The sequence below is a fragment of the Mirounga angustirostris genome, unplaced genomic scaffold (genome assembly GCF_029215605.1).
Source record: "Mirounga angustirostris isolate CCGP_5_RB_7025 unplaced genomic scaffold, mMirAng1.0.hap1 SCAF_12, whole genome shotgun sequence".
Taxonomy (NCBI): Eukaryota; Metazoa; Chordata; class Mammalia; order Carnivora; family Phocidae; genus Mirounga; species Mirounga angustirostris.
Window position 1 is genome coordinate 35,639,743 of NW_026991720.1, and position 25,172 is coordinate 35,664,914.

General features: G+C 35.6%; 1 long non-coding RNA gene and 1 pseudogene across 1 annotated transcript in view; one reads left to right on the top strand and one right to left on the bottom strand.

The window, feature by feature from the left end:
* The window catches only part of LOC123835379 (uncharacterized), a 459,456-nt gene that overhangs the window by 92,626 nt on the left and 341,658 nt on the right, over positions 1-25,172 (bottom strand). The window lies entirely within an intron of this gene.
* On the top strand, positions 593-5,346 carry LOC123836127 (high mobility group protein B1-like; annotated as a pseudogene).

The window sequence follows — 25,172 nt, forward strand, 5'->3', positions numbered from 1 at the left end:
ATAATAGAGAAAAGAAATTAGCATGATATTGAGTGGCTACTGCATGCCTTTGCATGGAGATTTCATCATCTTTATTATAATCAAATGTAATAATAATGCGACTTTAAAATCCTTTGCTTACTATTTCCATGCTCAACTTTTGAATTAAAAACATACTAGACTAATGCAAATCCACTGGGAGGTCTCATATTTCCTTGTAAAACCTTTTTTTTTTTTTTTTTAAGATCCAGATCCCACCAAGATATGAGATGACTAAAATTATACCCCAATACAGACATTTTTTTAATACCAGACAAAAAAGGACAGCATGAAACCATAGTACGTTACCATGTTACAAACTCTCAGCTTTCTGACACAACAGAAATAGAAAAGGGTTTTAATTATGTTCCCATAATTTGAATTTTTCTAATTTTATAACCCAACAATACTAAGTATAAAGTAAGCAACTAAGATGCTTCCATTTGGGTTATAGAGATTTCTTTTTATGAAGTCTTTATATGGTACCAGCAAAAGATTTAATGGTTTTTTTTTTCACATTTTATCTGGCTATATTGGTATCATAGACAAACTATATCCTGGTTATTCCTTAAGCATGCTAGATGTTTCTTTTATGGGTAAGAGGTATAGTTTGGCATTAAAGCGTAAAGTCATGAAAAAGAATTATCTGTCCCAAGGTTTAAAAAACATCTTTTTGAAGCATTGCTAATATAACATTTGTAACATATAACCATCTTTAAAAGTATCTAAGCAATAAAATTACCAAGACATATACTTCCCTCTCTTATGGTAAATGTATATGGTGGTGTTATTTTCATACATTTTTAGTCATTTGAATGATGTAAAAACCAATAAGACAATATGCCAAATTTCTGTGAATAGCAAAATAAGTTGCATTAAGAAATGTTTTCTTCTAATCCAGTTCTAAGAAAGTTATAAATTTTGGTTCAAGGGCTTTCTTTGAGGATAATATCCATGATCAGTTCTGTCCCTGTAATCTAAATATATTTAGGGGTGAAAAATCATTCAAAGATTTATGTAATTATAAAATAACTCTTTGGTCCCCAAGCCAGTTTTTATAGGTAACAAGTGACCTCACAAGAATGAGTGCTTACTATTTGTTTGCTTACTTACCTAAGACAAATGATAATTCTGACACCTACTAATGATATTTTCAAATGGTCAAAGATTTATTATTATGGAATGTGAATGAATGGAGCAGATGTTGAGATTTCAAATGCATTTTATTCAGTTCTTAAAATCAATTTTTTTATCCTAATAATCATAATCCATCCTACATTCTTATTAATTTTTACCTTAAGATACAAAAACACACATATACACATACACATATCAGGGTGACTATTATTTTCTATTATATGCTCATTTAAATATTTGATTTTTTAAAGTATGTACATTTGGTACTTTGTTAATATATGAATTAAAGAAAATTTAGCAATCTTAGACACTGGTAATAAAATCCAGATCACAGGAAAAATTAAGACTAAGGAATGCGAGTTATTGTTTTGTTGAAGGTTTTATTTAGTCTACAAGGGATAATTAGTTACCACAGACTGCTACCTTCCTAAAACTCCTAGTTTTATAAAATATGAAATTTGCTTTTAATTCTTTAAATATTCAGAGAGCATCCTCTATATATGTTCAAGTTATTTCCCACCTCTTCAACTATTTCAATAAATTCTTATTGAATTCCTCCCTTGTGTAAAGCACTTGGGAGAATATGAAGATGAATAAGACATAACCCATTTCCTTAAAATGCTTGGAGGACAGCAGGTGAGATGGAGTCACAAAAACTAAGCTAGAGGAGAGAATGATATATATGTTGTACATCAAGGATCAGAAAAGTGAAATACCTATTAGATGTCTAATGAAAACATAAATGTTGACTTAAGCAGGAGAAAAATAAGGGGGAGGAGTGGTAGCTGTGGTAGCTGTGGATGGACTAGTGCATCCATGCACTACATAAAACTTTTCAAAGACATTTATATAAACACTGTGCCAGCCAGACAAACATAACTAAAAATTATTATATTAAGCTACAAAACTGCAATGTTTTAGGAAGAGTGTGGGTGATTATACTCTTACTGCTTTAAGACACAAATAACTGGTGATGGGTATTAAAGAGGGCATGTACTGAATGGAGCACTGGTGTTATACGCAAACAATGAATCATGGAACACTACATCAAAAACTAATGATGTAATGTATGGTGATTACACCACGTAACATAATAAAAAAAGACACAAATAACTTATATTTGAATTAATCTTTATAGCATTTAGAAAAAGTGGCACATTATATGTGGATCATTATTTTTATAATAAAAGAAAATGTAAGTTCAACTAATGTATGACATATTTTTCTTTTCTTACAAGTTATTTTTATGGAAATTATTTATAACACTACTAAGATAAAAAATAGACTTATTTATGGATTGATAAATACAGAGTGGGATAATCAGTAACACCGATTTTACTTATGATGTTTAAATTAAACCCTTGGGATATCCTTTACATGTTCCACACAACAATGCACAGTAATCTAAATCATTGGCAAGATTTATAATGTACCTGATATCTGCAGTCTCCACTACTCAAAATATTTTAGGGATTTTACTGATGCTTACATGGAGTGCTATCCCCCCATTTAAATATATATTTAATATATACTTATATATATTAATATTAATATTTAAAATAGTATAACATTTGCCATATGGTAACTGAAATACAACAAAATTGAAAATATTTTCATTTTAAATTATATTAATTACTAAAATTCGAATTTCTTGAATATTTGATACAAAACAATGGGTCTACAGTAACATATTTCTTAATTTTTTTAATATTTTATTTATTTATTTATTTGAGAGAGAGAGTGCAGAATGCAAAGGGAGAGGGACAAGCAGACTCTGCACTGAGTGAGAAGCCTGATGAGGGGCTGTATCTCAAGACCCTGAGATCATGACCTGAGCCAAAATCAAGAGCTGGATGCTTAACTGACTGAGCTACTCAGGTTCCCCTATTTTTTAAATTTTTAAATAGCTTGTTCAGACACTAAAGTGAGTATACCATAAAGTCCTCAAGAACAATATAACAATCTTAAAAACAAAGTAATTCTTCTAATAAGAAATTGGTGATATTTTCTAATACACCAATTATTTTAGAAATCTAACTAATACTCTAATATTGTTGTCTGCAAGCAAATGCAAAGAAATATCCATTTTATCAAAATACTATTAACTTACTTTTTAGAACAGTTCATTCATTGTCATTCATTCAATATCATTTAACAATTCATTCAATGTGTTTTCTGTCACTGTGTGAAATTATACAAGCATGCACGCACACATGCACGCGCACACACACAAAACTAAAACCTTTATAATTTCCTAAGTGATAAGAGCACTAGGAACATCTTTTGTTCTAGTATTTGGTCTTCGATCTCAGTTTCTGACAGAGCTCCTAAATCCCTTGGAATTACCTGGGTCATAGTAGGTCATTTGTTCTAATGAAGTGACTCTTGGTGGGCTCCTGAATGGGGGTGGTCAACAGAAAGATCAAGCCAATTAGAAGCTTGGAATTTTCAATCCCAACTCTCATTCTCCAGTGAGGGAACAGGGAGTTAATGTTTGATCATGCCTATGTGATGAAGCCTCCTTAAAAGTTCCAGAAGTATAGGGTTCAGAGAGCTTTCAGGTTGGTGAACATAGCCATGTATGGAGAGAGTGATGTACTCCCACTACTCAGAAACCCCTATGCTCAGGACCCTCCCAGATCTCACCCTAGGTATCTCTTCATTTGGTTGTTCATCTGTATCTGTCATCATATACTTCATTACATAATAAACTTGTAAATGCAAGTGTTTCCTTGAATTCTGTGAGCTGTTCTAGCAAATAATTTAATCCAAAGTGAAGGAGGTCATGGGAACCCTGGATTTGTAGCCAAGTTGACAAAAGTTGTGAGTAACCTAAGGACCTACTAGTAATTTCAATTGACATCTGAAATCAGGAGGGGGGTCATTCTCATGGGATTGAGTCCTTAACCTGTAGGATCCAAGCTTATCTCCAGGTGCACAGTGTCAGAATTGAGTTAAATTGTAGGACACTCAGCAGATGTCACAGAGAACTGCATGGTGTTGAACTCTTGTTAGTGTGGTAGTAGTGTGAGAGTAAAGGAAAAACATGTAGGAGGAAGACTGAATTTTTCCCACTCACAACGCATATACAATTGACATTTCCCCCATTAATGTCCCTAAAAGAGTGAAGTCAGGTACACTGAGCTCCATAGAGACAGTGCTGGGGCAAGTGCGAGCCAGACGGGCACTGAGCGACTCTGTGCCTCATTGAGGAAAATAATTAAACACAGGCAAAGGAGATCCTAAGAAGCCGAGAGGCAAAATGCCATCATATGCATTCTTTGTGCAAACTTGCCAAGAGGAGCACAAGAAGAAGCACCCAGATGCTTCAGTCAACTTCTCAGAGTTTTCTAAGAAGTGCTCAGAAAGGTGGAAGACCATGTCTGCTAAAGAAAAGGAAAATTTGAAGACATGGCAAAGGCGGACAAGGCCCGTTATGAAAGAGAAACGAAAACTTATATCCCCTCTGAAGGGGAAACAAAAAAGAAGTTCAAGGATCCCAATGCACCCAAGAGGCCTCCTTCGGCCTTTTTCTTGTTTTGTTCTGAGAATCACCCCAAAATCAAAGGAGAACAGAGAACATCCCGGCCTATCCATTGGTGATGTTGCAAAGAAACTGGGAGAGATGTGGAATAACACTGCTGCAGATGACAAGCAGCCTTATGAAAACAAGGCTGTTAAGCTGAAGGAAAAATATGAAAAGGATATTGCTGCATACTGAGCTAAAGGAAAGCCTGATGAGGCAAAAAAGGGAGTTGTTGAGGCTGAAAAGAGCAAGAAAAAGAAGGAAGAGGAGAAAGATGAGGAAGATGAAGAGGATGAGGAGGAAGATGAAGAAGATGAAGAAGAAGAAGATAATGATGAATAAGTTGGTTCTAGTGCAGTTTTTTTTTTCTTGTCTATAAAGCATTTAACCCCCCTGTACACAACTCACTCCTTTTAAAGAAAAAAAATTGAAATGTAAGGTTGTGTAAGATTTGTTTTTAAACTGTACAGCGTCCTTTTTTGTATGGTTAACACACTACCGAATGTGTCTTTAGATAGCCCTGTCCTGGTGGTATTTTCAATAGCCACTAACCTTGCCTGGTACAGTATGGGGGTTGTAAATTGGCATGGAAATTTAAAGCAGGTTCTTGTTGGTGCACAGCACAAATTAGTTATATATGGGGATGGTAGTTTTTCATCTTCAGTTGTCTCTGATGCAGCTTCTATGAAATAATTGTTCTGTTAACTGAATACTACTCTGTAATTGCAAAAAAAAAAAAAAAAGTAGTCAGTTACTACAAAGAAAGACAGTCACTAAAAATTGGAGGGGAAAATGTGTAACAGGGATTTTAGTTGACCTTGACACCTGAATGTGCAGATATGGAAGTAGGCACAAAAATGATGAAACTGTTTCAATGTTCCCAAACCATCTTAGATGCCTTCCCATGTGAATATAAACAATCACATGTGCTCCTCCTAAAGTATAACTCCTGTAGTGGTGGACTATTAATTGCCAACTTGGTGAAGCTGGCAACTACATTTCCCAGAATCCCCTTCCCTGGGTCGGTTTGGGTTCTGAGTTAGCCAAAAGAGAAATCTGCATGAGCTATAAAGGCAATAGCCACTAATCTCTGAATGTTGTTGTGGTTAGATGCGGTGATAGATAAATGCAAAGGTGCCAGCAATGTTCAGGTTGTTCTTTATCTCCTCCACTCTGTGGTCAGCTCTTCTTCCTGACAAATGGCCCTCTTGTTCAACACTGGCTGCAGGCCCCTCACTGGACTTTTAGCTGCAGACATACAGAGGCAACAACTTCCCAATGACTTCTCCATCATGGCCCCTCTTTAGTGGTTAAATGTGCTTGGTTTGGCATGACTGGTTCCTAAGACCTCTAATACTTCAATTCCTCAGTGAAATTCCTAGAATCAATCTACTTCTGAATTCATGGTGGTTCTGCTTCCTAGATTAAACACTGACTATTACGGCTCCTGTAAAAACATTGTATCTCAATTGTCTTTGACCATGCCTTTGTGACTGTCCAAATCATCAGTCAGGAATGTCTAATCCTTCTGATCATCAATTCAATGACTAGATTAGATATGGACAAGCCCACACATTTTGCTCATTTTTCCTTCAAACAACTTCACATTTCTGATTGGACAATTCTTTTATTGATTGATTGATTGATTGATTATTTAAATTCAATTAATTAACATATAATGTATTATTAGTTTAGGAGGTAGAGGTCAGTGATTCATCAGTCTTATATAATAGCCAGTGTTCATTACATCACATGCCCTCCTTAATGTCCATCACCCAGTTACCCCATCCCTCTACCCCCTCCCTTCCAGTAACCCTCAGTTTGTTTCCTGTGATTGAGAGGCTCTTATGGTTTGTCTCCCTCTCTGATTTCATCTTGTTTTATTTTTTTCCTCTCTTCCCCTAAGATTCTCTGTTTTGTTTCTTAAATTACACATATCAATGAGATCATATGATAATTGTCTTTCTCTGATTATTTTGCTTAGCATAATACCCCCAAGTTCTATCCACGTCGTTGCAAATGGCAAGATTTCTTTTTTTTGATGGCTGAGTAGTATTCCAGTGTGTGTGTGTGTGTGTGTGTGTGTGTGTGTGTGTGTGTACCACATCTTCTTTATCCATTCATCTGTCGGTGGACATCTGGACTCTTTCCATAGTTTGGCTATTGTGGACATTGCTGCTATAAACACTGGGGTGCAGGTGCCCCTTCAGATCACCACATTTGTATCATTGGGTTAAATACCCTGTAGTGCAATCGCTGGGTCATAGAGTAGCTCTATTTTCAACTTTTTTGAGGAACCTCCATATCATTTTCCAGAGTGGCTGCACCAGCTTGCATTCCCACCAACAGTGTAAGAGGGTCTGGTTCCCCTTTCTCCTTATCCTCGCCAACATCTGTCATTTCCTGACATGTTAATTTTAGCCAGTCTAACCAGTGTGAAGTGGTATCTCATTGTAGTTTGATTTTTATCTCCCTGATGCTTGTAATAGAGCTTGAAATCTGGGATTGTGATGCCACCAGGTTTGGATTTCTTTTTCAACATTCCTTTGGCTATTCGGGGTCTTTTCTAGTTACATACAAACTTTAGGATTATTTGTTCCAGCTATGTGAAGGGGGCGCCTGGGTGGCTCAGTTGGTTAAGTGACTGCCTTCAGCTCAGGTCATGATCCTGGAGTCCCAGGATCGAGTCCCGCATTGGGCTCCCTGCTCGGCAGGGGGTCTGCTTCTCCCTCTGACCCTCCTCCCTCTCATGCTCTCTGTCTCTCATTCTCTCTCTCGCAAATAAATAAAATCTTAAAAAAAAAAAGTTGATGGTATTTTGATAGGGATCGCATTAAATATATAGATTGTTCTAGGTAGCATAGACATTTTAACATTTTTTCTTCCGATCCATGAGCATGGAACCTTTTTTCATTTCTTTGTGTCTTCCTTAATTTCTTTCATGAGTGTTCTATAGCTTTCTGAGTACAGATCCTTTGCCTCTTTGGTTAGGTTTATTCCTAGGTATCTTATGGTTTTAGGTGCAATTGTAAATGGGATCGACTCCTTAATTTCTCTTTCTTCAGTCTCATTGTTGTGTATAGAAATGCAAATGTGCACTGATTTAATATCCTGCTACATTGCTGAATTCCCTATGAGCTCTAGCAATTTTGGGGTGGAGTCGTTTGGGTTTTCCACATACAGTATTATGTCACCTGCGAAGAGTGAGAGTTTGACTTCTTCTCTGCCGATTCCGATGCTTTTTATTTCTCTTTGTTGTCTGATTGCTGAGGCTAGGACTTCCAGTATTATGTTCAACAACAGTGGTGATAGTGGACATCCCTGCCATGTTCCTGGCCTTAGGGGAAAAACTCTCAATTTTTCCCCATTGAGAATGATATTCGCCATGGGCTTTTGGTATATGGTTTTTATGATATTGAGGTTTGTTCCCTCTGTCCCTACACTGTGAAGAGTTTTAACCAAGAAAGGATGCTGTACTTTATCAAATGCTTTATCTTAAGCTATTGAGAAGATCATATGGTTCTCGTTCTCTCTTTTATTAATGAAGTTGAACCACCCTTGCAGCCCACGAATAAATCCCACTTGATCATGGTGAATTATCTTTTTAATGCCCTGTCAGATCCAACTGGGTAGTATCTTGGTAAGAATTTTTGCATCCATGTTCATCAGGGGTATTGGTTTATAATTCTCCTTTTTGGTGGGGTCTTTCTCTGGTTTTGGGATCAAGGTAATGCTTGCCTTACAGAAAGAGTTTAGAAGTTTTCCTTCCATTTCTATTTTTTGAAACAGCTTCAGAAGAATAGGTACTAATTCTTTTTTAAATGGTTGGTAGAATTCCCCTGGGAAGACATCAAGCCCTGGGCTCGTATTTGTTGGGAGACTTTTGAATACTGCTTCAATTTCTTTGCTGGTTATGGGGGTGATCAGGTTTTCTATTTCTTTCTGTTTCAGTTTTGGTAGTTTGTATGGCTCTAGGAATGCATCCATTTCTTCCAGATTGCCTAATTTGTTGGCATATAGTTGCTCATAATATGTTCTTATAATTGTTTGTATTTCTTTGGTGTTGGTTGTGACCTCTCCTCTTTCATTCATGATTTTATTTATTTGGGTTCTTTCTCTTTTCTTTTTAATAAGTCTGGCCAGGGGTTTATCAATCTTATTCTTTCAAAGAACAAGCTCCTAGTGTTGTTGATCTATTATACTGTTCTTTTGGTTTCTATTTCACTGATTTCTGCTCTAATCTTTATTAATTCTCTTCTCCTGCTGGATGTAGGCTTTACTGGCTGTTCTTTCTCCAGTTCCCTCAGGTGTAAGGTTAGGTTGTGTATTTGAGACCTTTCTTGTTTCTTGAGAAAGGTTTGTATTGCTATATACTTCCCTCTTAGGACTGCCTTTGCTGTATCCCAAAGGTTTTGAACACTTGTTCTTTGAACTTGTTGATCTTCTGCTTAGTTGATCTGTCCATTGCAGTGAAGGGCCTGTTAAAGTCCCCTACTATTATTGTATTATTATTAATGTGTTTCTTTAATTTTGTTAATAATTGGTTTATATAATTGGCTGCTCCCATGTTAGGGGCATAAATATTTACAATTGTTAGATCTTGTTGTTGGATAGACCCTTTAATTATGATATAGTGTCCTTCCTCATCTCTTATTACAGTCTTTGGTTTAAAATCTAATTTGTCTGATATGGATTCCTAACCCAGCTTTCTTTTGATGCCCATTAGTAGGATAAATGGTTTTCCACCCCCTCACTTTCATTATGGAGGTGTCTTTGGGTCTAAAATGAGTCTCTTGCAGACAGCATATTGATGGATCTTGCTTTTTTATCTAATCTGACACCCTATGTCTTTTGATTGGGCCATTTAGCCCATTTACTTTCAGACTAACTATTGAAAGATATGAATTTAGTGTCATTGTATTATCTTTAAAGTCACTGTTTCTGTATATTGTCCCTGTTCCTTTCTGGTCTATGTTACTTTTGGGCTCTCTCTTCACTTAAAGGATCCCCTTTAATATTTTTTGCAGGGATGGTCTAGTGATTGCAAATTCTTTTAGTTTATGTCTTGGAAGTTTTTTTTTTTTTTTTTTAATCTCTCCTATTTTGAATGACATCTTTGCTGTTTGGTTGAATATTTTTCTCATTTAGCACCCTGAATGTATCATGCCAGTGCTTTCTGGCCTACCAGGTCTCTGTGGAGAGGTCTGCTGCCAGTCTAATGTTTCTAGCCTTAGGTTATGGACCTCTTGTCCTGAGCTGCTTTTGGGATTTTCTCTTTGTCTCAGATTTGCAAGTTTCACTATTATATGTCAAGGTGTTGACCTATTTTTATTAATTTTGAAGGGGGTTCTCTGTGCCTCCTGGACTTGAAAGCCTGTTTCCTTCCCCAGATTAGGGAAATTCTCCACTATAATTTGCTCCAATATACCTTCTGCCCTCCTCTTTTCCTCTTCTTCTGGGATCCCAATTATTCTAATATTGTTTCACTTTAGGATATCACTTATCTCCTGAATTCTCCCCTTGTGATCCAATAGTTGTTTATCTCTCTCTTTCTCAGCTTCTTTACTCTCCATCATTTTGTCTTCTATATCATTAATTTTCTCTCCTGCCTCATTTATCCTAGCAGTTAGAGCTTCCACTTTTGATTGCATCTCATTAATAGCCTTTTTTTATTTTGACTTGATTAGATTTTAGTTCTTTTATTTCTCCAGAAAGGGATTCTCTAGTGGCTTCTATGCTATTTTGAAGCCCAGCTAATATCTTTATAATCCTTTTTCTGAACTGTAGTTGTGACATCTTACTTATATCCATACTGATTAGGTCCCTGGCAGTCAGTACTGCCTCTTGTTCTCTTTTTTGATGTGAGTTTTTCCAAACTGTTGTTCTGTCCAGAGAAGAATAGATGAACAAGAGAACAAAATACTAAAATGGCAACAATGATCCCAGAGACATATAACACTAAACAAAATGGAAAAGACCCAAAATCGAAAAAAAAAATTAAATTTAAAAAAGAGAGAATATAATCAGACAGGTGAACAGAACAGAGCAATACACTAGATTCTGGGTGTACATTGGTCTGTTAGAAGAAACTGCATCCCAAATTGTAAATAAAGACTATATATATACAAAAATAAAATTAAATACAATGAAAGGATAGAATGTAAGTGTAAAAAAGAAAATTTAAAAAAATTTTTAAAAAGAGTTGATAAAATAAGAAATTGGTTGAAAAAGAATGAGAAAAAATTAAAATTGAAAGACTAAACTATTGTGGGAAAAAAAAAAAAACCCATAAATTCTATATGTTATTTTCCCTTAGTGCTGGAGTTTTACAGTTCTGTGTGATTGGTAAACTTGGTCTTGGTCAGATATTCTTGCTGATCTTCAGGAAGAGGGGCTTGTTGCGCTGATTCTCAGGTGTCTTTGCCTTGGGCAGAATTGCACTGCCCTTGTCAGGGGGCCAGGCTAAGTAATCTGCTCCAGTTTGCTCTATGTGACTTTTCTCTGAAGGCTTTCTGCACCACTTTAGAGGATGAGAATGAAAATGGTGACCTCCCAATCTCTAGCCCTGGAGCCAAAAGCTTGGGGCCCCACTCCTCAGTGCACCCTCAGGGAAAGGCAGTCAATCACTCCTGTCTCCCTGGTCTCCGTCCACACTCTGTGCTCACCCAGCCTGTGACTGAGCATTTCTATCTCAGGTATGCAACACTGTTTTGAGTCTCCAAACCCTGAAAACTCCTGTGGCGTGCACCCACACTGTTCCTTCCAAGGGAGGGCAGGGGGTGTCTCCTGGCTGTTCTGGCACTTGCTGGGCCCCTGCTCAGAGAGAGGTCTCCTGACCATGCTGGAGTTTGTAGTTTATGGCAACACTGAGATAAGAACCCACTCCTAGGCTTGCTAATTGCAGCCAGCTTCCCTACTCAGATGCCTGGGAACTCTCCTGCACCCAGGCACCCCTGGTCTTAATGTGACCTCGGGGATCCTGAAACCACATTGTCCCACCTAGGATCTGCCCCGCTTCACCACCTGAGCATCTTTCAGGCAGGGACTTCCCTCCCTGGAGCAGACTTTTAAAGTTCTGATTTGGTGCTCCACTGCTATATCACTATCCAGTGCTGGCCGATGGAGGCCCCCTCCCCCAGAGGTCTATCTTCCCATATATTGCCTCCTACCTTGCAGAAAGTGGTTGCTTTTCTATTTGTAGAGTTAGGTACTTAAGCCACTGTGTAAGATGTATAACATGTAGCATTTCCCATTTTAAGGAATATATGTTTTAAAGCCAGGTCTATGGTGGGTAATGGGGGGGGGGAGTTCAAGGATTTTATCCCTTCCTAAAGAGCAGCCTTAACCATCCTAACACATGGATAAAGTTACATTCAATGTTTAATTTTAAACCGGTAATAGTGGTTCTTTGACTAATCCCAAGCTTTGAGAGTGCCATCCCTGTTTTAATTGAGTGTGGGAGCATTTTACTCCGTGGTTGGTAAGAGATCACTCACTGGGCAGTTCTTACAAAAAATAAGATTGCATTTCAATACTAAGCAGCATACAAGATGCATACTTTTCTTTCTATATTATAGTCACTGAAAATTACCAATTCAATTAAAATTTTTTATCCTTAACTTCACACAGAGCCCTGTTCGTTCTAATACTGGGAAGACTGTGATCAATAAAATTCAGTCCCTCTACTTAAGAATCTTACATTCTAATGAAGGGCGTAAGACAATTAATAAATACATATTTTAGGGCAGTGAAACTATGCTGTATGATACTATAATGGTGACTACATATCATTATATATTTGTTAAAACCATTAGAACATACCACACCAAGAGTAAACCCTAATGTAAACTATGGGCTTTGGATGATAAGGTGTCAGTGAAGGTTATTGATTGTAACAAATGTATAACTCTGGTGTGGGATGTTGATAGAAGAGGTTATGCATGTATAAGGGCAGGGGTTATATGAGAACTCTCTGTTCTTTCTGCTCATTTTTTTTTCTGTGAACCTGAAACTGCTCTGAAAAGTCTATTAAAAAATACATGTAATAAAATGTTATATAAATGCCACCAGCAAAATTCTGTAAGCGTTTAGTTACTTTATGGGAGGACGAGTTGAGAAGAGTTCATGATGGATGGATAGGATTCACAGGTATTCCAGTTAGCAGAAACAGGATGAGCAAAATCTTGGCAGAGAGAAATTTAAAGGACATTTGGGTAGGAACAAGGGTTCTTGATGCCTCTTATCCTCACTCCTTCTGAGTTAATGGCCTGTGGAATATACAGACAAGGATTTATAGCCAAATGAGAAATAAAGCACTCATCCTAACAACCCAGAAAATGTAGGCCTCCAGTAAACTGTATTGAAAAAAATGAGTGGGTCTTGTTATTCCTCCCACTCTGCCCCCAGTGGAATTACCAACCTTTTTGGAGGTAGAAAATATGAAACAAGGGGCTAGTGCAAATAACTTTTTTCTTCAATTAGGTGATCCTGCCCTCCAGTGGCAGGTAACCCACTGAGTGCTAGGCTCTCTCTGCTGTACACTCAACACTGTCAGGTGATGGAAGGGACTTATGCTAAACCTCTGTTCTCCCCATAGATTCAGGCAGAAGCATGAAGTCAAATGAAGACTAGATCTTATACAGATCATATTCCCTTCTACCCTGCCTCCAATAATTCAATATTTGATTTGATGGTAATCTTGCAGAAAAAAAAATAATTTGCTTTTTGTACTTACTAATCTATTTCCAATATTGATACATACTTGCTTAAACTGACTTATGTTCATTTTAGACTTCATCTTAATAGAAATTTCCATTTATACACTAAGATAAACATCCAATTTATCCTTTTGTTTTATAATCACTGCAGCAACTGAATTACTATCTTTTCTTAAGATGGCAAAACAAAGGAGTGCCTGGATGGCTCAGTCAGTTAAGAATCTGACTCTGGATTTCAGCTCAGGTCTTGACCTCAGGGATGTGGGATCAAGCCTGGTATTGGCCCCATGCTGGGCCTGGAGACTGCTTAAGATTCTCTCTCTTCCTCTCCCTGTGCCCCTCCCCACTGTGCTCTCTCTCTCTCAAAAAAAAAAAAAAAAGATGGAAAAACAATAACAAAAACAAAAATGACTTTTTTAAAATCTGGTTATTCTAGATTCTAGACATAAAAGAATCTTACAAAAATAATGGGCTTTGATAAAGATACTTTTTTTTAGGATTAGAGTGAAATGAAAATAATTCTAAGGGTGAAATTTATGGCATTGAAAAGAAACCAGTTGGGACAGAGAAACAAGAGACTAGCATAGTTTTTTGTTTCAAAGAAAAAGTCTGTAAGATGGCACAAAGAATTGAATTAGGACAACAGCTCTGAAATGAGGTTTTAATGTGGAAGAAATGTTATTGCCTGGCTTTGGAAGAGCTGAATAGATCTGGGTAACTGAGAATATTCAAGAGCTATTTTAATAAGTTATCACCCACATGCACACTAATAAAAATGCCATTGAGAATTTGTTTTACTATATGGATTTGTAAGCCAAAAATTAGGACATAAGTTTCGTCATACCCCAAGCTCCTTTGCCCTATTCCCCCAAATTTGTCCAATCAAGTACCCAGGATCCTAAGCAGCCTGCAAAAAAATTAGGATAATCATCCTTCATTTTTCTCTACAGATATTATGAATATTCTAAACAGATAAATTCAATTGTTAAGCAGGTAGATGTGTTCATTTAAAAAATGATAAGCATTTTTAATACATACAGATGAACAATTTATCATGTAAAATATTAGAGCAAAAGAGTGTTTAAAAATTTACAAGCACATACAGATCAAACAAGCTGGCACTAATTCAAGCCTTTACCAAAACATAATGCAGATATAGAGATCACTGAAGGCCCATTAACTAAATCCTGTAAAACTACAATTCTTTGGTCAAGTAGTCTGGCTAGACCCACGCATCCTTTGGAGCTAGGGTGTATGGAATGTAAGAATGGTACAGAAGACATACAGAGAGAGGGTGGGTGCCCAGTGTGTGAAGTCAGGAAAAAATCAGTACCAACTAAAGATTCTTGGGGGACATCCTAAGGAGAGAATGCCTCCTTCTTAATACTCATCTCCATTATCTTACAAAGATCAATTAAAGTACACACCTGATTGGTGAGACAGACAAACATCACCCAGAAGCATCTGACTTGCTGCAATTTCTATAACTGAGTTAGGTACATTGACGAGTATTTTCAAATACACACACACACACACACAAACACTACCTTTATGCCTCTTTCCTTTCTCATACCCACATACAATATATCTTCCCTTTTACACAAGGAATTGAAAACAGGGGAGGCAAGAGAACAAATGAAGGACTGTGTAACACTAAAACTAAGACCAGGTAGAATGGTTCATTCAGAGTGGGTATGGAAAAGAAAGGTGAGTTTTGCCAAGTATTTTACAATAATTGAGCTGGATGTGAAATTTAGTAAGGTGCAGAAACAGTTTTGATGGAGTAAAACACTATACCCACGAATGTTACCTTCAGGAGTTATTGCCTTACCTTTGCCTCATCTGAAAACTACTGAGGACCTGGCATACCTTCACTCTTCAGAATCTTCCATCTGGGATCCCCTTTTCTTCCTATCCATCCTTCTTCATCCTCCTTCTATTTACTTTCTTCTAATCTGGAAAGGTATTTCCGTTTCCTTTACATCACTCTGTGTATTTACCTATCTCCAATTTGATGACATTGAATTTGAATTAATATAGGAGTCAGCAAGTTCAGCAATTCATTCTATTCTTCACCAATATTAATGGTGTCTTTGTTTTCTTCCCAAATTGTTCCCCTTAGTGTAAAAGTAACATGTTTATGGATTAAAAAATACTATGCATAAACATAATGTTTTATATCCTGCAATTTTTTTCAATAATTTTTAATGGCTTTTTACCATTATATGCTTGTATTATAACTGAGATCGCAATGATTTAAAATCTTACAGTTGTAATATTATAAGAACATCTCCAAGTTTGGAGTGTCATATTTATTGATTTATATCTCTCACACTAGAAAATAATCATAAACTATTAGCCTATTTTTTCCCAGAAAAAAAGGAGCTTTCCCATCCAGGGATAGCCATAATATTACTGGGGCTTGCACAATGTTAGAAGGCATTCTGGGGAGTCAGGGTGAGATCATGAGGTACACCAACAGGGTCTTCAAGCTAACAATTTCCAAATGTCTCTCCAAGTCTCCCCAAGTGTTAAAAGAACATAGCAGTGGGATGGCTAGAAAATATTTTTAATACTTCCAAAAGTTTAAGTAGATATACATTTGCCTACATAAATGCAATATGAGCTAAGGAAAGTATTAATTTTTTGGCTTTGCTAATGCTACTTAAGTCATGCTGTTTAGAATTTCTTATTGGCATTTTTATATGAGTAATAAAATATTTGTACAAGAATTGCTTAATTAGTTTGAGGTAGACAAAAATCTTTCAAGAATCATAAAGTCTACCCTGATAAAGTAGCAAAAAGTTTCTTGATAATGAAAAGAAATGATTAGGAGTTATTAATTTAGGAAGATTTCTAAAACAAATACTCAGCCTTTAAATATGTTCCTTTGTGAAAAACCTAGTTTAGACATTCTCCTGGGCCTCTTGCAACGAAAGTGAGAATACATTTAGCCACCTAGTATAGGAAGAATTGTACTCAAGAAAATGGATATGCAAAAAAAAGGCACAAAAAGTTAGCTTGGAATAAAAACAAAATATTAGTCAAGTCCTGGTGGACATGTTTATATTGTGATTGAAATTCAAATAATTTCAGGGGAGAAAATGTTATACTCTTGAAAGAGAAGTAATCAACAAAATAAAAATAATAAAGTGTAAATGCTATCATGGAAAGAGCATTTGGTTGGGTTATAGTCTAGGCTCTGAAGTTAGGGTAACTGGGATTTTAATTCCAGATCCATTGCTTACCAGTAATATGTTTTGGAGAAGTTTACTGAGGCATTTTGTTCTAAATTATAAAATGTACATATTAATATCTAATTTACAATATTCTGCTGAATTTTAAGTGTGTGCTTGCATACGTTAACTACTTCAAGAAAAGTTATTATTATTTTTTGGATGACCTTGGGCAAGTCACTTAATGTTCCTCATTTTCTAAATGTAAAACCAGGGGCTTTGTCTAGATGATCTATCTGTAACTCCTGAGACACAATTACAATTACTGCAATATTTTTGGAGTGCTCATGGTTTAAAAATATGTAATAAATGAGAACATACTAAAATTTAAGTCCAACATGGACAGAGTTTACAGGACTGAGAACTCTCATATCTAAGTGCCCTCAGATTTATTTCCTCTTTCCTCAACAGTGTTGTGATTTGTGCTTTGAATCTCATGATTACCAAGTTTTTTAATAGATGAGTCATTTGTATCATTTTTCTAATTTCCAAATGTCCATCATCCCCCCCTCCCTGCCCATCCAAAGTGGCTACATGTTTGTGCATATAAGTATATAAAAGGGTACCTTTTTTTAAATTGAAACTTTGAAACCTTGGATACAAGAGTTGTCAAAATGAGGTTGGTAGTTGCTAGGTCAAACTCATCTAGTTCCTAAAGACTGATAAATGACTCAGTTGGTTAATGTTAGCCCAGTCAGAAAGCGGACGGATCCCTCTCCTTTAGATGACATAAAAAACAAGTCAATAGTGAGTCAGTGGTGTTATCTCTCTTTAAAACGACCAGCATATATTTTCTTGTTTAGTTCTATGACCTAAAAATGTTTTTATGGCATTCAGCCAGGAGAGAATCTAACAAGCCATGGACCATACACAGGGTAGTCATCAATCCTTCTTTTGCTGTCTTAATGTTAGATTCTCAAACCTCTCCAGCAGAATAAAAGGTGAAATAAATTGCCAGGTTTAAATTTAATACCTAGCTCCCATGCTGAATAATTATGGCTGTGCTGGAAACCTTGATAGAGTAATAATGAGTGGCCCAATCTATAATGTGTAATGTATCAACTAAAATTTTATATTGGATTCTTCTAGCACACTTGGTTCCTATGTGGCTGTGAAAGATGAAAGTCATTAGCACCAAAACCTGAATACTAAAGTCTCAGTGGACTTCTTCCCCAAACACACACACACACACACACACACACACACACACACTTAAAAAAGAGTAACAGGGGATGCCTGGGTGGCTCAGTCGTCAGGCATCTGCCTTCAGCTCAGGTCATGATCTCAGGGTCCTGGGATCGAGTCCCACATCGGGCTCCCTGCTCAGCGGGAAGCCTGCTTCTCCCTCTCCCACTCCCCCTGCTTGTGTTCCTGCTCTCACCATCTCTCTCTCTGTCAAATAAATAAATAAAATCTTAAAAAAATAAATAACAGAATGACATGATTTTATCGACAAAACATGAGCAAGCCTAACTATATAAAATAATCGACAGAAATCTAGACAAGGAGAGCTTCTACACAGGCTTTCAATATAAAGGAGAAAAGCAATGCAACATGCCTGAAAGAAAGAAAAAGGTTGTTTTCAGAAAAGTCTAGGGAAAAGAAAGTTTTAAGAAAGGCAGAGTGGTCAACAGCAGATGAGAACTAACCAAACAGTGCCTTGGATATATGACAATAGAAATAACTGGTGGCCTAAGAGGCACCTGCTAAATGCAGTGACAGGGGCTGAAGCCCGACTTAAGTAAGATCAAAAGTAGGAAATTGAAAATATGCAGGCAAGATATATAGGCAGTTTTTTGAAACAGTTTGTAAAGAGGGAAAGACATTACTTGATCCATCCACCAAGGCTAACTGGTAAGATTAGACATCCCTTCTGCAAAGATTTCTCTAACACTCCACCTTCATCCTCAAGACTGTTTTAAAGGCTTCTTACATAAGTTCCCACAGTATTAACTCTTACTGTAGCACATATTATACTCTTTTGCCACTGGCAGTCTCTTCTTATTAAATTGCAATCCATTTGAATGGCAGAAGTTGAGTCTTTTTCGCAATTGTACCCTCAGCACTTGGCTCTCAGTAAGTATCTATTGCTTTTAAAAGCAAGAATAAGAAATAATATAACAGACTTCCAAGAATTACATATAGGAGAAATATATATGTTTTTGTGTATGTATATATAGGTATGTGTACACAAAACACACATACATCAATTTTGAATTAAACCAAAAAGAAACTGCTATATCATAGGGATGCAATTAGTGTAAATTTTTTTGTCTTAACCCAAACTTTATTAAAGAAATTCTTTTTATTGCTGCTATGGTATAACTTAAAAATTCTAAAATTAACTGAAATTTAAATACTTAAAATTTAAAATATTCAATAACATGCTAATGGATGGTGATTATATTTGATTAATTCTATGTATAGTATTTTCTAGTGGAACTAGTTACTAGAAACAGAACTACTCATACATTTGCTTTAATAAACTGAAGACTATACTAATTTTTCCCAAATGTGAAAATTAAATTAATATGTGAACATGCATCCTCTAGACTTTTTGAGCTGAAGTCAAGGATATTAAATGTCAGTATAAAAATGTATTTCATGAAAATCTAAAGAGTAAAAATATAGAAACCAGTATCTTTTAATGAAATCTTACAAATTGCCAACCAAATACTAATAGAGATGCTGTTTTGTTATTTTTGAAAGCAAGGTTTTTTATACCAGAGAATAACATGTTGTTTTTTTTACTGTAGGAAATACACTTCCTCACATATTAGAGGAATAGAAATCATCTACCCATCAGCTGTCACTTCAGATCTGAGGCAGCATAATGGGCTCCCAGGCAACTGCTGGAAATATCTCAGAAATAGCTTTTCAGAAGCATGTGGCCTGATGCATACACAATGTGGCTGCTAATATGATTTAGGAATAAATTAGTACTTTTTTCACCACAGAACAGCTCTGGAAAGCTGGAAAACGACAACTTTCCTTGCCACTGATGAAGATTCACCATTGCCTTATGTTTTTTTAGCTTTTAAAACACTTATTTCTAAAAAAGACTTTATTTTTTAGAACAGCTTTAAGTTTACAACAAAATCAAGAGGATTTCCTCCTAATTAGATGTAGACTGTAAATTCTTCGGTGAGAATATCACATATGTAGTTTTGTGTTCTTCCCAGTGCAATTTATCAGGAGGTACATGATGTTGATTTGCCACAATCTTGTTGATTTGAACTTTAACCGGATAGTGTCTACTAGGTGTACATATTGTAAAGTTACTATTTTTCTGTTTTGTAATCCATTTATTAATGGAAGATATTTTGACATGATGTGAGTTTCTTCATCAAAGTTTCCTCTACTACTAATATCTTTGATTTTCAAGCTCCATCATTCCTTTGTTGTTCCATAGTATGCTTTCTAGTATATGTAGGAGCTTTTATTTCATGTTTATTTGAAATCTGTATATATTTATGGATTTATACTTCATTTATTAAATTATAGTCCATTAGTTTCATTATTTATTTTAATGCACAAATGTCCCAGATTCGGGAAGCCAAAGCCCCTTCAAACTGTGTCCTGTATTCTTTTGACATATCCCCATCGTTCTTTGAGTTATTTCCTAGCACAATAAGAATTTCTAGGTTCATTCTGAAATTTCCTTATCCCTAACCCTGGAATCAGTTATTTCCGCCAGGGGTCCTGATTCCTTTCAGTGAAGAATAATACTTAAAAACCAAGGTCTGAGCATTTATTGTGGTCCTTTTTATTGGTTCTTTAAGTGTGCATATAACTAATGCTTCTAGATCCTCTTAGTTAGAAATACACACACAAACATACATACTCAAACATTCATTCACACATATATAATATCTATTATCTATTTATTTATCTTTCTCTCTCTAGGCATGTATTTCAATTGGTATCTCCATTTCCAATCAAACACCATAGCATATGATCTATTCCTCCACATTTTCTTATTTGTAACTCAGTGGTTTTACCATTTTATACTTCCATCAGAATGTTTCAGAGTTCCAATTGCTCTACATCCTTGCCAATATTTGATGTTTCCATTCTTTTTTTATTTTAGCCATGCCAGTGGTTAAATAGTGGTATCTTATGGGTTTTTTAAAATATTTTATTTATTTATTTAAGAGAGAGAGCATGAGTGAGGGTAGGGGCTGAAGGAGAGGGAGAAGGACAAGGAGGTTCCCCACTGAGAGGGAAGCCCAACACGGGGCTTGATCCCAGGACCCTGATATCATGGCCTGAACTGAAGTCAGATGCTTAACCAACTGAGCCACCCAAGTACCCCAAGGGTTTTTTTTTTTTTAATTTAAATTTTAGGTATAGTTTCTGGAATAGAACTCAGTGATTGATCACTTAGTGATGAATATATATATATATAACACCCAGTGCTCATCATAACAAGTGCCCCACTTAATAGCCCTCTAGCCCATCCTCCACCCACATCCCTCCATCTACCCTGTTTGTTCTCTATCATTGAGTCTAATGTGGCTTGTTTTCTTCTTTCCTTTTTTTCTCTTCCCCCTTCCCATATGTTGATCTATTTTCTTCCTCAAATTTCACATTTGAGGGAGATCATATGGTATTTGTCTTTCTCTGACTGACTTATTTCAGTTAAGTTCATGTTAGCTCCAGCCATGACATTGCAAATGGCAAGATTTCATTCTTTTTGATGGCTGAGTAATATTTCTATCATCTATCTATCATCTATCTATCTATCATCTATCTATCTATCTATCTATCTATCTATCTATCTATCTATCTATCATCTATCTATATAGACTAATACTTCTATTTATCTATCATCTATCTACAGATATATATACATAAAATATATATAGATTAGATAGATACAGATGTAGATATAGATATAGATATACCACACCTTCTTTATCCATTCATCAGTCGATGAAAATTTGGGCTCTCTTCATAGTTTGGCTATTGTTGATAATGCTGCAGTAAACATCGGGGTGCATGTATCCCTTCAAATCTGTATTTCTGTATCCTTTGGGTAAAGACCTAGTAGTGCAATTGCTGGGTCATAGGGTAGTTCTATTTTTAACATAGAGTTAAAATGCAACACCAGTTGCATCCCACCAATAGTGTAAGAGGGTGCCCCTTTCTCCACATCCTCACCACCACCTGTTGTTTCTTCTTTCTTGTGTTATTAATTTTAGCCATCCTGACAAGTATGAAATGGTATCTCATCGTGGTTTTGATTTGTATTTCCCTGATGATGAGTGATGTTGAGACTCTTTTCATGTATCTATTAGCCATCTGGATGTTTTCTTCAGAAAAGTGTCTAGTCTTCTGCCCATTTCTTAACTGGGTTATTTGTTTTTTGAGTGTTGAGCTTGGTAAGTTCTTAATGGATTTGGATACTAATGCTTTATCAGATATGTCATTTGCAAATATCTTCTTCCATTCTGCAGGTTGCCTTTTAGTTTTATTCGTTGTTTCCTTTGCTGTGTAGAAGATTTTTATCTTGATTAAGTCCCAATACTTCAATTTGCTTTTGTTTCCCTTGCCTGTGGTGACCTGTCTAGTAAGAAGTTGCTACAGCTGAGGTCAAAGAGGTTGCTGCCTGTGTTCTCCAGAATTTTGATGGTTTCCTGTCTCACATTTAGGTCTTTCAACCATTTTGAATTTATTTTTGTGTATAGTGTAAGAAAGTGGTCCAGTTTCATTCTTCTGCATGTTGCTGTCCAGTTTTCCCAAAACCATTTGTTGAGGAGACTGTCTTTTTTCTATTGGATATTCTTTCCTGATTTGTTGAAGATTAGTTCACCATACAGGTGTGGGTCCATTTCTGGGTTCTCTATTCTGTTTCATTGATCTATGAGTCTGTTTTTGTTCCAGTACCATATTGTCTTAATGACTACAGCTTTGTAATATAGCTTGAAATCTGGAATCACGATGCCTCTAGTTTTGTTTTTCTTTTTCAGAATTGCTTTGGCCATTCAGCATCTTTTGTGGTTCCACACCAATTTTAGGTTTGTTCTAGCTCTGTGAAAAATGCTGGTGGTATTTTGATGGGGACTGCATTAAATGTGTACATTACTTTGGGTAGAATAGACATTTTAACAATGTTCTTCAAATCCATGAGCATGGAATACTTTTCCATTTCTTTGTGTCCTTTTCAATTTATTTCATAAGTGTTCTATAGTTTTTCAGAGTATAGCTATTTTACTTCTTGAGTTGGACTTATTCTCAGGTATCTTATTGTTTTTGTTGCAATTGCAAATGGGATCATTTCCTTGATTTCTTTTTTCTGCTATTTTGTTATTGGTGAAATGCAACAGATTTCTGCATATTGATTTTATATCCTGCAACTTTGCTGCATTCATGTATTCTAGCAATTTTTTGGTGGAGTCTTTTGGGTTTTCTACATAGAATATCATGTCATCTGCACATAGTGAAAGTGTGACTTCTTCCTTGCCAATTTGGATGACTTTTAGTTCTTTTTGTTGTCTGATTGCTAAGGCTAAGACTTCCAGTACTAGGTTAAATAGAAATGTTCCTGACCATAGTGGAAAGACTCAGTTTTTTCCCCATTGAGGATGATATTAGCTGTGGGTCCTTCATATATGGCTTTTATATTGTTGAGATATGTTCCATCTATCCCTACTTCGTTGAAGGTTTTTATCAGGAAGGATGCTGTATTTTGTCAAATGCTTTTTCTGCATCTATTGACAGGATCATATGGTTTTTATCTATTCTTTTATTAATATGGTGTAGCATGTTGATTGATTGCAAATATTGAACAACCCCTGCAGCTCTTATAGGGTTTAATTGGAATTTCCCAATGACTGATAATGTTGAGACCTTTTCATATCCTTGTTTCATATCCTATTTATACATCTTCCTTTATGAAATGTCTATTCATGTTTCCCCCATTTTTATTCAGTTATTTCTTCTTTATTGCTGTGTTGTACAAATCCATTATACATTCTATATCCTGTATAATGTTCTTTGTCAAATGTGTCATGGATATTTTCTTACAGCTTTTGGCTGCTTGTTCCAATTTCTTAGTCGTGTTTTTTGATGAATGAAGCATTTTTTTAAATTTTGATAAAGTCTAATTTATTGTCTTTTGTCTTAACCTTGAAGGTTATTTTTATTTGTGTCCTGTCCAAGAAATTTTTTGCCTCCATCTGCCCCCACCTTGTTTAAACAGGTATTTTCTTTTTTTCCTTCAGTTTTTATGTTTAGATTTATGATCCACATCAAATTACTTTTTGTATAAGATATAAGATAAGGGTCGGTTTCTTTTTTCCCTATATGAATATCCAGTTATTTCAGCATCATTTATTGAAAAGACTTCTTTTTTCCCCATTGAATTGTTATGGATCTTTATCTAAAATCAACTGGCTATGTATGAGTCCATTTCTGAACTCTTATCCTTTTGGGAAGACTGCCTTGACTATTTTATTATTTAAGTCGGGTTAGTTAGTCCCTTCAATTTGTTCTTCTTTTTCAAGATTATTTGGCTTCCCTTGTCCATCATATTTCTAAAGAAATTTTAGAATCATATTGTTAATTTCTATTTGAAAAAAAAGATACCTTGCTGGATGGATTACCTATTATCTTTCATTTCCTAACAAGAGCAACAACAACAAGCAAAATAAAAACAAATTTTATTTGGATCTAAATTTAGGAAAAAAATTTTTTCAATGAGTCCTGAGACTTTTCAATGAGGTCTTCTTTATGCTTTTCAAATTTATACACTGATAGAGATACATGTTGGCTGGAAAATTTGAAGGTACCATAAAATTTCTAAATTCCATTAACAGTAATCTGTAATTTATGATTCCTTAATATAATTTCAGAGGTAGAATACTTCCTGCCACATTACTTCAACATTATAATGCAAGTTTAGAGAAAAAATTTTTGAAAAGTCTTTACAAAATTGTTTTTATCAAACAGTTTTTCAGTAAAATTAATATTGAGCTGGCATATTAAGAGTTCATTCTTTGGAATTCTTAAGCTAATCCAATAAATAAAACAGAAAAGTAACTTAGAAGCTAATCCAATAAATAAAACAGAAAGTAACTACAGAAAAGTAACTAAGAAAAATGAGAAAGTAACTTTCTCATATAAATAACCTTGGAATCTCAGTGTTTCTCTTGGTTAATATCTAATTCTCAAACCATATAAAAAAGCAAAACAAACAAAAATTAACACCAGTTGCTTATTGTTAATTACCAAAAATTTATAAAAGAACTGCCTATGATGTGTTTCACTTGACATGACCTTTTGTCAAAACCTTCTCTATTCCCAATATTGCTTAGAAAAATGTCTTTTAAATGAGGGCCTGAAAACTCAGATCAATACTTCAAAGAGATAGGGATGCTATCAGCACAACCATTAATGGTAATTTTATGTCCTAATCATCCCAACCATTGAAGCCTTCTCTTCAATCTTGTTGCTGTACTGATAGTTCCAGGGTCATGATATCACAAGGATAGGACAATGAGGACTTAAAAGTTATATGGCTTATAATTCCAAATG